General features: G+C 42.2%; 1 pseudogene; it reads right to left on the reverse strand.

Annotated features, from left to right (window-relative positions):
* Positions 1-5,707: 5,707 nt before the first annotated feature.
* LOC115306310 lies at positions 5,708-6,009 on the reverse strand (annotated as a pseudogene).
* Between the last annotated feature and the right edge of the window lie 4,422 nt (positions 6,010-10,431).

Consider the following 10,431-nt stretch of genomic DNA (forward strand, 5'->3'; position numbering starts at 1 on the left):
CAAAACACCACACAATTGTTTTGGTAAGTAGCTTTCTTTTGCCTAAATGTGAATGATTTTGTGTAGCTGTATATATTAGATTACATCACTTTAGGAATTTCTTAATCCTTGGCATTTTATTTTAATGTTTGGCGTACAACTTCAAGTTGCTCCACAGAGTCTTGTTGCAGTCTCAGACTCACTAACTTGATGGAGAAAAGATGGGGTCCAGAAAAGACTAGGGAAGTTTACTCTGACTGGAGCCAGGAGGCTCAGGCTTGTGCACTGTGGCTAGGGCTCAGATCTAAGAACGTGCAATCCTGTTGGTGGCTGGGTGGAGAAGTGACGGCAGAAATACACACATTTGTTAGGTGGACAGAGGATAGCATGACCATGAGTCACAAATCTATGAAGCAATTCCTAAATCTTGACTTGCCTAATGACCACTTAGGGATCTGGTTTGAAATGCATAAATTTATCTCTACCTTCAGAGATTCTAATGCAGCAAGTCCAGAGCTTGACCCAAAGCATCCCAGGAGATAGTGATGCAGTTGGTCCCTGGAGAAATACTAGTATTACTAGCAACAGTTCCAGGCATAAGGATCAGGACTTGGTCCCTTACTCACCACAGTTGCTAGGAAAGATGTTAGGGCCCAATAGGAGCCATCTTGTGAGGAACTGGGATCTCAAACATGAACACTTCGTCACCCCATGTGAAAAGGGCGAGGGGATTCTAGAGAGCAAGCTACCTAAACCACAAGCACAGAGAATGTGAGGCTCCTCTCAGACGCCCCATTCTGGGCTGGGACTGGAAGGCACATTGTTTTTCTATGAAATGACCCAACACCAAAGATTGGCTGTTCAACCAAGCTACTTTATTAGGGCTTCTGCTCTAAACTGGCTTGCAGTCCATATAACCAACGTGGTATTTTAACCGCTTCTTGGAGGATCATAGAGTTAGCTGTAAAATTAATAATCCAGAAGCCACGGGACAAAGAACTCTAAAGGCAAAAACTGGATTATTTGGTGTGAAGATTGAAACCAAGGAGTTGTGAGGCTAGTGATGTCTTACTCAGGATGCGTCACCAGAGGGCGCCAGAGCATCTTTCTCCAAAAGAAGTTTCTGTTGCCTAAAACCCGTTAAGTTTCAATTAAATAAAATAGTTGCCCAAAGCTACCTCCACCGGTCACCCTAAAGACCGAAGACTGGACAGGCGGTCCCCTTAAAAAGTCTATTGAGGGCGTGCAATTTCGTTGATGTATCAGTTCTATGTTAAAAATTTATGTAACTTCCCGTGGAATCTCCCGGTTTGTTTTAATATAGTGCACGATGTTTCACATTTCTTAAGGCCCAGTAAATAGGATGCTCCAGAGGACGCCTTGCTGGTCGCTGACCCGCCATCCTAGATTCCTGTAGCCCCACCTCCTGGGGAGCGCGAACCCACCCACCTGCTGGACACCTCCTGCTAGCCCTGACCCTGAATTTGGAACTTCTGGCTGTCGGGGCTGATGACCTCAGAGAGGCCCAATTCCACTGTCCTCGGTTCACACAGAAGAAACTGAGGCTCAGAGGAGCACAGGGACCTGGTAAGAGCTGCACCTCAGCTTAGTCTTGTGGCAGAGGTGAAACTTTTTTTAACCCAAGAACTGACCAACAGGAATGGGTCCCGGTCCACTGATGTTCCAAAGCCTAAAGAAGGATAAGAATCTGAGACCCAGGAAATGGGTTCAAAGTGCAACAAGCCAACTTCGGTGAGGGGTGGGGGAGAGGAGGCTCAAAGCAATCCTCTCCAGCAAAATTCCCGTGTGGTGCTGCCACCTTCTGTTCAACTAGGAAATTAAACTCAAACGGCCGTAAAGCTAGCTGTTCCAATAAAATGGTATTTTGTAAAAGAGCTGTGGCTTGCTATATTTCTATCATAATAGCTTTTTCATAATGCATTTGCTTGGTATTGTCACGCTCCATGATCATCACTACAGAAATACGAAAAGACAAATATGAAGAGACATGAAAACTTTACAACTAATTACTGAAAAATTAAAAACTTCAGTTTCTGGGGCACCTGGGTAGCTCAGTCAATTGAGCCTCGGACTTACGCTCAGATCATGATCTCATGGTTTGTAAGGTCGAGCCCTGCATCGGGCTCTGTGCTGACAGCTTGGAGCCTGGAGCCTGATTCAGATTCTGTGTCTCCTTCTCTATCTGCCCCTCCCCCGCTGACACTATGTCTCTGTCTCCGTCAAAAATAAATAAACATTAAAAAAAATTTTTTTTAAGCTTCAATTTCTTCTAGACTCAGTCATTGGACTGTGAAAGACCTATGGATCTTGCATATTTTACAATATGCATTTGCAATATAATCACTGGCTCCCAAAACATATTCTGAATTAAAATAATAGCAAACATATGAGTATCTACCATATGCTGTACCCATTTTTTATGAAGAAAAATATTTTGTGGTGAACTACTTTATGGATACATAAGGTCTCCATACTTCCTGTGGATTCATTTAATTCTCACCATAACCCACCCCCCAAATAGATGCCATTATTATCCCCATTTTACATACACAGCAACTGAGGCATGGGAATATTGAATATCCCCAAGGTCACACAACAAAAAGATGGTGAACCTAGAGACTAACCCACTGAGTCTGGCCAGAAGCCTGTGATGGTGATCAAAAGGCCAGTGGCTAAGGTGCCTGGGTGGCTCAGTCAGTTGCGCACCTGACTCTTGGCTTTAGCTCTGGTCATGATCTCATGTAAATGTGACCTGAGCCCCATGTTGAGGTCCACACTGACAGATCCGAGCCTGCTTGAGATCCTCTCCCTCTCTCTCTGCCCCTCCCCTGCTCTCACATGCTCTCTCTCTCTCAAAATAAATCAATAAACTTCAAAAAAGAAAGTCAATGGTTCTCAAAGTGTGGTCCCCAGACCAGCAACGCCATCATTACCTGGAAACTTGACAAAACACTAAGTTCTCAGACCCCTCCCAGATTGTCTGAATCAGGAGGATGAGAACCACAAGAGGGTTTTTTTTTTTTTGCTTTTTTTTTTTAAATGGTTACTCATTTTTGAGAGAGAGAGAGAGAGAGAGTGTGAGTTAGGGAGGGGCAGAGAGAGAGGGAGACAGAATCTGAATGAGTCTCCAGGCTCTGAGCTGTCAGCACAGAGCCTGACACAGGGCCCAAACCCATGAACCATGAGGTCATGACTCAAGCCGAAGTTGGACTCTTAATTAGCTGAGCCACCCAGGTGCCTTGCAACCACCGGAGTTTTAACCAGCCTTGCAGGTGATTCTGCCATAGGCCAAAGTTTGACAACCTCTGATCTAGGCCTCCAAATATTAGGATATTAATATCTAATATTAGAATATAGTGAATATTAAGAATACACCTACAGGGGCACCTGCGTGGCTCTATGGACTGAGTATCTGATTTGGGCTCGGGTCATGATCTCACAGTTCATGAGATTGAGCCCCACATTAGGCTCGTCACTGTTGTGCAGAGCCCACTTTGGATCCTCTGTCCCTTTCTCTCTGTCCTTCTCTCATTTGCGCTCTCTCAAAAAACAGTCTGGGGGGCCTGGGTGGCTCATTCGGTTAAGCAACTGACTTCAGCTCAAGCCATGATCTCACAGTTCCTGGGTTCAAGCCCTGCATTGAGCTCTGTGCCGACAACTCAGAGCCTGGAGCCTGCTTCAGATTCTGTGTGTGTGTCTCTCTCTCTGCCCCTCTCCCATTCATTCTTTCTCTCTCTCTCTCAAAAAAAAAATTAAAAATAAATAAACATCTAGGGGTGCCTGGATGGCTCAGTCGGTTAAGCGTCTGGCTTCCGGCTTCGGCTCAGGTCTTGATCTCATGGTTCGTGGATTCAAGCCCCGCATTGGGCTCTGTGCTGACAGCTAGCTCAGAGCCTGGAGCCTGCTTCAGATTCTGTGTCTCCCTCTCTCTCTGACCCTCCCCTGCTCATGCTGTCTCTCTGTCTCTCAAAAATAAATAAAAAAATTTTTAATAAAAAAATAAAAGTAAATAAACATCTAAAAAATATAGCTATATAGAATGAAGCTAAGTGTGTTCAGGCTAGGAAAACACTACCTCAAGAAATCAAAGACAATGTATAATTCTTTCAGTTACATATTATTACTAAAATAACAAGTTTTATCTTTATAACTGCTAAGATAATTCCCATCTCTCCCCCCACAAAAAAAGTCACAAATGAAGGGTGATTGTTTCAGTTTGACATAAGTTGCAACATTTCTTAGAGTGAGTCTACAGATCCAGGAGTGAGGGGTACATTCTATGGACATATTTGGAGAAGACTGTATTCTTCAGTTTGAGAAACCAGTATAGAGGATCCCAAAGTCAGCTTTATGTTAGAACTTTCTGAGGATCTCTATAAAAATATACATGCCAGGCTCTATCCCAGACCTGCTAAATTAGAATTTCTACAAGTGGGGTCAAAAAATATAAATTTAATTTTATTAAAAAAAATTTTTTTTGCGACGGTGAGACAGTGTGTGCTATTTAGGGAGGGGCAGAGAGAGAGAGAGAGAGAGAGAGAGAGAGAGAGAGACAGAGAGAGAGAGACAGAGAGAGAGAATCTCAAGCAAGCTCCACACTCAGCACAGAGCCTGACTCAGGGCCCAATATCACAACCATGAAATCATGGCCTGAGCCGAAATCAAGAGTCAGACATTTAACCAACTGAGCCACCCAGGTGCCCCAGGATTCTGAATTTTTTTTTCTTTTCTTTTTAATTTTTTTAAATGTTTTTTATTTATTTTTGATACAGAGAGAGACAGAGCATGAAAGGGGGAGGGTCAGAGAGAGGGAGACACAGAATCGGAAGCAGGCTCCAGGCTCTGAGCTAGCTGTCAGCACAGAGCCTGACGCGGGGCTCGAACCCACGAACACGAGATCTGACCTGAGCCGAAGCTGGAGGCTCAACCGACCGAGCCACCCAGGCGCCCCCCCAGGATTCTGAATTTTAACATGCTCTCCAGGTAATTGTGTATATTGGCTAGTTTGAGAAACCATTGATCAAGGAGTTCCTTTACTTCTCTGCACCAGTTAAGGCTTAAGTCCATGTTACAACTTCCTGACAAATACTCCTCCTGTGTTACCTAGACTACACCTGTGAGCAGCAGATTACTTTCCTTTGAGTCATCCTATTCTGCCGTAGACACTATTGTTGATTTTTTTCTTCTGTTGAGCTGAACTTCCATTTCCCTCAAGGTTTACTTAAGGGTCAGTCTGGTGCTACAGAGAACAAATTTAGACCAGAACTTATAAAATTGTTATTAAACAATAAAATTTGTATAATGACCCACTTAAGACACACTGTCTTCTAAAAGGCTGGTAGTTCTTGGAGAGATTTTTTGACACAAAATCTGAGACTCAACACACTATGTTCTATATATTGGGACTGATTCTTATAGGCTTTATTTAATTATAATGATTCACAAACAGCTGTCTGGCTGGACTGCTAGGAAGTATCCATTATATGCTTTAGGAAATTGTGGGAAAAAATATCTGTGCAAGGATTCTGTTTGAGGAATGGAATTTGTTAAGGAAGGTAGCTTTTATATTTTTCTCTTGATGAATCTGTTTGTTTGAACACCATTGGTTCATTATAAAACAGAGACATGAGAATTACTTACATAATGACAAATTTCACGACTTCGCTGGAATGGGCAGCTTCACTTGATGCCATTTCAGTGATTCATTTCAGTCTAAGTACTTTCTGAGAATATCACCATCTACAAAACGATCCGTGTCATCTAGAACTACTTTGGTGCCTCCGTATTCTGGGAGAAGAACTCAGTCTCCACTTTCACACTAACTGGTTGAATCTCTCTACCCTTTCCTTTAGACCCCCGTCCAACAGCTATGACTGTTGCTTGCAATGCTTTTCCTTGAGATTTTTCTGGAAGCGTAATGCCACCTTTGGTTATAGTTTTGGCTGCATTCCTTTCAACTAACACTCCACCAAAGAGGGGAAGAAACTTTCTAAATGCGTCTCTTGCCATGACTCTGTCCCCCAGGCTTGTAGGCTGACCCTGGGGCCATGTGAATGTGGGGGAGAAAAATCTCATGATGAAACTTTTGATTTTATCTTCAAGTTCTTGAAATTTTTTCAATATTACTTCCCTCCTATCCTCCCTCTCTCCCTCCTTCCCTCCCTACCTTCCTTCTTTCCTGCTTTCCTGGTGCTTATCAACATGTGTTTAGTCTTCCTCTTATGAGGCAGGGGAGAGGCTAGATGAGAAGAGCCAGTTTGGATTTGCTGCAGCAACCTAGTAGTGGATAGACAGAGGGACGTGGCAATGAGGATGGAAAGAAGAAACTGCAATGAAAGTCAGGGAGGGAGACACCAGGACTGAATCACCAAGTGGGTACAAGGGCACAGGAGATGGAGGAGGAAAAATTACTGCAAGAATTGGGGACAGAGGGGAAGTGATTGGCAGAAATGGCAGGATGTAAGGGAGTGACTTCTGAAGAGAAGATAATTCATTAGGACATACTGGTTTGACAAACTGGTGGAGGATGTTTAATGGGCTTTTGTAATGTAGTGCTGAAATTTAGGGCTAAGATGGAGGGGGAAAAACACCTTAAGCCAAAGTAATAAATCTCAAAGACTGCAATTTAAGGCTTCAATGAGAAGGTTGGAGGAGTAGGTTGGGGGAGGAAATATCTTTTAGAACTTCTAGAATAACAAAAAGAGTCTATGCCAGGTGATCCATATTTAGTAATCCTTTTCTTATAATCTTAGAACACCAATGTCTCAGAGCACCTGGATGGCTCAGTTGGTTGAGCATCAGACTTCAGCTTAGATCATGACCTCATGATTCATGAGTTCGGGCCCTGCAACAGGCTCTAGGCTGACAGCTCAGAGCCTGGAGCCTGCTTCAGATTCTGTGTCTCCCCCCACCCCCCTGCCCTTCTCCTTCTCGTCCTGTGTCTCTTTCTCTCAAGAATAAATAACAATATCAAAAAAATTAAAAAAGAAAAAGAACAATGTCTCAGGGGCAAAATACCCTTCTAGTTAAGGCCTTCCTGATTTCCTGCTACATTTTCTATACAGACTTATCTTAGGTTTTTACAATAAATTCTATTTTCCCTTAGGATTTATAAAATTTCAGTGCCTTTAGGTGATCTTTTTTTTTTTAAGGTACCCATTTTCTGCCCAAACTATGTAAGGAATTTAGTCTGTCCTACAGCAGGTTCTTTGTCTTTATAACTCTTTTTTTTAATTCTGTTAAAAACACACAGCTTAAAATTTACCATCTTAATCATTTTTAATGTACATTTCAGTGGCATTAAGTTCATTCATATCATTGCATATCATTGTGCACCTCACATCATCCATCCTTAGAATTGTTTTTATTTTGCAAATCTGAAACCTGCACCTATTAACCACTAACCCTCTATTCTCCCCTCCCCCTGGCCCCTGGAGCCCCTCATTGTACTTTCTGTAGTCTACTTTCTATGAACTTGACTGCTCTAGGGACCTCATTTAAGTAGGGTCACACAGTATTTGTCCTTACGTGACTGGCTTATTTCACTCGGTAAAGTCCTCAAGGCTCATTCATGTTGTTGCACATGTCAGAATCTCCTTCCTTTTTAAAGGCTGAATAATATTCCACATTTTGTTTGTCCACTCATCTGTCAATGGATACTTGGGTTTCTTCCACTTTTTGGCTTTTGTAAATAATGCTGCTATGGTCATGGGTATATAAATACCTCTTCAAGATCCATGTATATACTCTTCAATTACTCAGTCCCTTTTTAATTATTTGGAATATATACTGGGCCATATGCTAATTCTACATTTGTGGCTTCTTTTGTTGTTGTTGAGCTGCCTTACTGTTTTTTGTAGTGGCTGCACAATTCTACATTACCACGGTGCACAAGGATTCCAATTTCTTCACATCCTCACCAACACTTGTTATTTGTTTGTTTTTTAATAGTAGCCATCCTAATAAGTGCGACATGACATCTCTTGTTTTAATTTTTTTTAAGGATTTTAAGTAATCTCTACACCCAACCTGGGACTGAAACTCACAACCTGAGATTAAGAGTCACATACTCCACCGACTGAGCCAGCCAGGCACCCCTCACTGTGGTTTAATATACATTTCCTTAATGATTAGTGATGTTGAGCATCTTTTCATGCATCTGTTGGTCGCTCTTCTTTGGAGAAATTTCTGTTCAAGTCCTTAGCTCATTTTTAAATCAAGTTATTTACTTTTTAGTTGTACTTGACTTGTCCATGTAATTCTTGATGGTTGTGTTTCTCTAAGTAATTTCTTTAAAAAAATTTTTTTTTGGTATGTTTTTTATTTACTTTTGAGAGACAGACAGAGATGGCGCAATAAGGGGAGGGTCAGAGAGAGAGAGGGAGATACAGAATCAGAAGCAGGCTCCAGGCTCTGAGCTAGCTGTCAGCACAGAGTCCGATGTGGGGCTCGGACCCACAAACCGTGAGATCATGACCTGAGCCCAAGCCGGACGCTTAACCAACTGAGCCACCCAGGCGCCCCTCTAAGTAATTTCTGTCCTCCTCTTCCACTTTTAGTTTCTTATATTTTGTCAGCAAAGTGTGTAGCTTCTTTGAACTCTGTTGCGTAGTTTCAGTGTTTATTTAGGAATGAAAACAACTTAAAAAATAAGAAGAAAAGAAAACAAAAGAAACGTAGTAGCTTCCAACCGGAATGTGGTGAATTATTACATATTTCACAAGCAAGTCTTATGAAACAGAATTATTTGACTTATGTAAGCTGAAAAATAAAGAGGAAGAGCTGATTAACTAATTTAATGCTTAACGTAAGACTCCCACAAAGTCACCCGGATCTACCTCATGGCCATGTTTCCTTCTAGTCTGTTCCATTCTGAGACAGCCTTTCCCAGCATGGTTTTAAGATGGCTGCCGCAGCAACTTTCTTCTTTTTCCTCTTCTTCTTCTGCCACTTCCTCCTCCCTCTCCTGCTCTTTTTCTTCAGTAAACTTTATTTTGACATAATTACAGATTTATTGAAGAGTTACGAGAATAACAAAGAATTCCTTTATACCCTATGTAAAGGAAAACTCACCGTGTGCATTCTTTACTCTCAACACTACCACCACACCTCGCTTCTGACACAAAGGTGTGCTAGTTTTCACACACATTAAACAATTCTGTAACACCAGCTGGACGTCCTGCAATTTAACTCAATTCTGACACTGTCTACCTGGAGATAGTGTCAGACCTGACAGGGGCTCAGTCCTATGAGACGGTTTCTCTGTTTTCAGATGTCAATCACAATTCACCTGTTTCTGACCACCTGGCTATAAATGGAAGGTTCCCATGATCCTCTTCTCAAATTTAATTACCTTCTTAGAGTCACTCACAGAACTCAGAGAAACATTTATTCCATTCACTAGTTTATTATAAAGGATATTATAAAGGATACAGACAAATAGCTAGATGAAGAGGTATTTGGGGTGAAATCTGAAAGGGTCCCTAGGGTAAGAACTTCTGTCCCCATGGAACTAGGTAATACCACCATCCCACTACATGGATGCTTTCACCAGCCCTGAGCTCATCAAATCTTGTTTGAGAGTTTGTATAAGGGGTGCCTGGGTACCTCAGTTGGTTTCAGCTCAGGTCGTGATCTCAATGTCGGTGAGTTCAAGCCCGGGATCAGACTCCACTGCTAGTACAAAGCCTGCTTGGGATTCTCTCTGTTTCCCTCATGCTCTCTGCCCCTCTCCATCCATGCTTTCTCTCCCTCCAAAATAAACATTAAAAAAAAGTTTTCATAGAGCTTAATCCTCAGCCCCCTCATCTTTTCAGAGGTTGGTGGTGTTGCTGAAATTTCTAACTCTATGATTATTTGGTCTTTCTGGTGACCAGCTCCATTCTGAGGCTGTCTTTGGGGCCCAGTCGAAGTCACCTTATAAGCATAAACTCAGATGTGCTCAAGAGGGGCTCCTTATGAATGACAAAATGGCAAGAATTTAGGAGCTCTGTGATACGAACCACAGACAAAAACCCAATGTATTTCTTTTTTTTTTAAAGTTTATTTATTTTGAGAGAGAGAAAGAGAGAGAGCACGTGTGGAGGAGGGCCAGAGCGGGGAGAGAGAGAATCTTGAGCAGGCTCCATGCCCAGTGCAGAGCCGGACTCAGGACTCAATCCCATGAACTATGAGATCATGATCTGAGCCCAAATCATGAGCCCGATGCCTAACCAATTGAATCACCACACATCCCAAGACCAAATGTATTTCTTATTATACCACACCCTTTAACCAGATTCCTCAGTTGCTAACTTTTTATTCCATTTGCTTTACTATTCTTGGTCTTGTCCCTTACTTTAATGTATTATCTGTGTGGGTTTGTATGTGTATAATGTAATTTTCCTGAACTATGGGTGAATGAGTTGTAGATGTGATGACGCTTTACATCTA

This window comes from Suricata suricatta, chromosome 2, assembly GCF_006229205.1.
Source record: "Suricata suricatta isolate VVHF042 chromosome 2, meerkat_22Aug2017_6uvM2_HiC, whole genome shotgun sequence".
NCBI classification, from domain to species: Eukaryota; Metazoa; Chordata; class Mammalia; order Carnivora; family Herpestidae; genus Suricata; species Suricata suricatta.